Source organism: Pleurodeles waltl, chromosome 6 (genome assembly GCF_031143425.1).
Source record: "Pleurodeles waltl isolate 20211129_DDA chromosome 6, aPleWal1.hap1.20221129, whole genome shotgun sequence".
Lineage (NCBI taxonomy): Eukaryota > Metazoa > Chordata > Amphibia > Caudata > Salamandridae > Pleurodeles > Pleurodeles waltl.
This window is the reverse complement of record NC_090445.1, coordinates 423574592-423579240: the sequence shown is the minus strand read 5'-3', so window position 1 is coordinate 423579240 and position 4649 is coordinate 423574592.

Here is a 4649-nt window from a genome sequence, read left to right as displayed (position 1 = left end):
TCCGCACTGTAACCGACACTGGCTGACGCTTTTATAGGGCAGCGCAGCCTGTAATCAGCGTGGGGTCCGCACACCTGGTGGGTCAGGCCTGCCAAAACTCACGCGCGCCTGCGATAAACTAGGAGGGCTCCTCGATTGCCTGATGTTAATCGCCTGGTCCTGGTCCCCTCGCCCGGCCTCTAGGAGTCTACAACAGTAAGGTACAAGGCCGCCCGAGTGCAGGGGGGGCTGTTATGTAACGAGGACTGCAAGAGAGCGGCTCCCAAGCAGAACTGCTGGTTCTTTCGTTCAAACCAAGACCGCCGCCACCTCCATCCTCACCACGCATCATAATCTGCTAATTTTTCTCAGATGGTTTTATAAACTTCAACAGGCCCTACAAGGGGCACGACAATGTCAAAAATATACACTGGATTATTGAGGCCCTATTGAGCTGGAAGTTCATAGACAGGACATCCTCTGCGTGTCACAGTGGGAGTAGATTTCGGGGCAGAAGACAAGGGAGACACCATGCATGTTTTTTGGGGGGTTTCGGTGTGGTGGGTCAAATCGTCACTGATGAGGGGGCAGTTAGTGGGGATGGTAAAGCAGGCTGCAGGTCAAGGGTCGTGGGCAGATGGTCTGGTAGGCTTGCTGGTGGCACTCCGACGACATCACTTTATGACTGTGTTTCCATCACCAATGCAAGTTTTCTTTGAACAATTGTGTTTTAGTTCTAAATTGAGTTGTACAGATTACGGTGATTGGCCTCCTCCCAGCTGTGGGCCAGAACCTTTCCGGGTGGTGGGCACCGGGTCTCCCAGCATCAGCTGATCGTGAGCATCAACTGGTGCGTTCCTTGCATGGTGGGAGTTGGAGGCTGGTGTTCGGTACATAGTCCAGCAAACAGAATCTAGGGCCAGATGTGTCAAACATTTTTGCGATCGCAAAAATGCATTTTGGTATGTAACAAGTCCAATTTGCGATTCAGTAACTTGTTACCGAATCTCAAATTGGATTTGCGACTACATACCGATTCGGTATTAGGAAGGGGCGTGTCAAGGGCGTCCCTTCCTAATGTGATGATTGTTTTGTGACCGTGAATGCTGTCACAAAACAATCGCAGTTACCACCTACTTCAAGTAAGTGGTAACCCATTCGCAGTTACCAACTACTTCAAGTAAGTGGTAACCCCTTCCCCATTGTGAATGCATACAAAAACGTTAATTAAGAGCAGCCTGCCTACTCTTAAAAAATTAAAAGAAAACTTTTCATTTTTCATTTTTAAATGCATCCTGTTTTCCTTTAAGGCAAACGGGCTGCATTTAAAAAAAAAAAAAACAATGCTTTATTGAAAAGCAATCACAGACATGGTGGTCTGCTGAGCCCAGCAGGCCACCATCCCTGTGATTGTAGCCATTCGCAATGGCTCGCAAATTGCAACCTACCTCATGAATATTATTGAGGTAGGTCGATTTGCGAGCCCTTGTGAATTGCAGTATAAAACTCCTGGAGTTTCATACATTCCAATAGCGATTAATTAATTGCTTTTCGCTAAAAATCGCAATTAGGTAATCGCTATTGGCAAAATGATACATCTGGCCCCTGGTTCGCACAATTGGAGGTCTCAATTGAAGACTAGAGGGATGACAAAAAGACAGAAGTTATTAGGGCAAAAAAGACACAGTAATTCTGGAATGTATATATATCATCATCTTCTAGGGAGAAAAAATAACTTTTAATGCTCCAACCTTCTGAATAAATTACAATTTAGATTTTTGTTGATGAATTAAATAAAATATTCCATAATTTGTTTAATAGTCTGATGCATACTTGTTTCTGTACTCATGTTTATAGTTTTGAGGTTCATATTATAGAAATTGCCTAGGCTGGTGTCCCCTGCTATGTTATGTTATGAACTGCTGGTTTAGCCATCTGGCCAAGCTTCATAGCCAAAAGCCTGTAGTCACTCTTGCGTAAACAAACCTAGGCACTGAGGCTAAGATAAAAGCAGTAGACTGAGCTCCTGTGCTATGCAAGCTCCTACCTCAACCTAACAAAACATCTGAAATTTCCTGTTATCCATCCACAGTGTCTTGGAAAAATCCATGGATTTGATATCACACACTCACAGATCAGTGGCTCTTTGCTATTGCCTCAGTCACAGTAAGGGTCATCTGCTTCCCTGTTGGACTTTGCTGTCTCTGTAGGGTCACCCCCAAACTTATTGCCTTCACCTCTACTGTTTTCTGAATTCGTTTTTATTAGCATTGCACTTTACCATTGCTAACCAGTGCTAAAGTGCTCCTGCTCTCTCCTTAAAACATGGTAAAGCTGGCTTTCTCCTGATTGGCACACATTACTTATAAGTCCCTAGTAAAGAGGTTCTACGTGCACCAACGACCTGTAAATTAAAAGTTACTAGTGGGCCTGTAGCACTTTTGTGTAACCCACTAAAGTACCACTTTAAAACATGTCTCAGGTAGTGCAGTTTTAAACTGCCAAATCGACCTGCCAAGTAAACCTTTTGCCTGACCTAAACTGTTCTTTTTAATACACTTAAGTCACCCCTGAGGCAGGCTCTAAACAGTCCATAGGACATATCTTTAAGTGTTACATGTCCTGGTAGTGAAAAACTTCAAGATTTATTTTTTACTACTGTAAGGCCTACCTCTGATAGGATAACAGTGGGTTTCCTTATTACATTTAATAAGTGCTAATATGTGATTGGGAACATTTAGAACAGGGGCAGTTTCTCCATTAGAGCGTTGGTGCTCTACTCCTCTAATTTCAGCCGTGAAGAAAACATTTGCAATCCCAATCTGCCATGCAGATAAATTTGTAACTTGAAAACTATATTTATCAGTGCTTATCGCTCTTGGAGCCGGGTAGGTAGTCAGACACCGTGGGGCAGAACAAACGCATCTGCACTACAGAACATAAAGAATGACGTCATGGAATAGAACTTTTCTTTGAACAGCCAAGGGACAAAGTAAGTAAAGCTGAGGGTGCCATCAGTGCATTCAAGCTGATATAATACTGCTTCTGACTGTTTCTGTGCATAGCCCAGTCCAAGGGTGGGTGTCATGCCAGTCTTCTTCAGCAGACCCTCCTTTCTCTCCATAATCACATGCCTACATAGCATGACCCTTCTGCCCTGGCCCTCTGAGTCCTTAAGTCCTGTTCTGACTGGGAGGCCGACCTCCAGTAGTGCTATTTACAATTCTCATATGGCAGATGCAGTGGCATAATGTGAACACAGGAATGACAGAGAGGAACCAGGACACTGCTCAGGGGCGGCCCCTCCACGAGAGCAGAGGTGCGTCGCCTGCTAAAAAAATGTCCCCAGAACTGACAAATAAATGGTAAAAAACTTTATTTACTACCATTTAATTTTTCAGCACCCTGTCCTGAACCGAGTGTCAGGGCGGGGCGGAGCCACTGCTGCTGAGTGACAGCAGCAGGGAGCTGTGCACTTTAGTTTAAAGTGCGCATGCCCCTTTGGTCGGCCGTCTTGCGACGGCCAGCCTGGCATGCACACTTTAAACTTCTTTAGCTTAGCTGTCTTAAGACAGCTGGGTTAGTGAAAGCACAGGCCTCCAGCGCTCTTGTGAGCACTGAGAGAGGCCGCTCCCAGGATGAAAGCAGTGTCAGGATTTGTTAGTGCTGTTTCCTGGATCCTGCGTTGGAGCTTCCAGAAGCAGGAGAGGAGGACGCCGTAAGGAGAGGAAGACGATGTCAGGTAAGTGCCTTTTAAAAAAAATTATTATTACTGTACCCCCCTCCTGCTGTAAATACAAGCTAGCCACCAGTGAGACTGCTACAGGGATCGGTATTTATTTTCAGAAAACGAAAGCTTGTGTGAGAATACTTAAAAGGTAAAAAAAAACGTTCACTTCCTTCCCTGTCACGCTTACACCCAGTGCAAGCAACGGATTTAATTTCAAAGGTGGTGACGGGGTGCATGTTTCTTTCATGAAGAAAAAGACAAATGTGGAAAAGTACAGACATTTCCCATGTCAGTCCAATACTGCCATTCGAAAAAAGTTTCTAGGATTGTCTGCTGATGTTTCTTTTCTCGAACAAGACCACGTTAAACGTGCATCTGACGTGTCGGATGCTGTACCCACCCACATTTTTCACAATTTGTTTGGGCAAATATAGATAAGAGGCATTGCTTCAACTATTGTCAGATAAAATAAGTAGCAAAGCAAATATGGCGCTGGCGAAACATCAGGGAGGTTAGCAGATTCTGGATTGTAATGTGGTGTAAATTGATTACTTTGAGACATTGCCATGCATCTCCCCTTGTCACTGCAATTTCTCCCCTTGGCTTTCCTTTTTCCCTTACTGGTAGACGACTCCCCCAAACCCTTCTCGCAATCCCAATACCCCCATCCTCCCCTTCCATACCAGAACCCCCATACCAGAACAGCACCCCTCCACCCCCCCTTCCAGAATAGCACCCCCAAGCCCGTCCCATCTCCCTGCATACACACACCCACACACAGCCCGCATACACTCATTCACCAACACTTACATACACGCATTCACTTACACGCATCCATACACGCATTCACACAAACATTCCAAAACTCATTCACTTCAACAGGCATACACACATTCAAACACCAATACACACATGCATACACACTTAAATTCACACACGC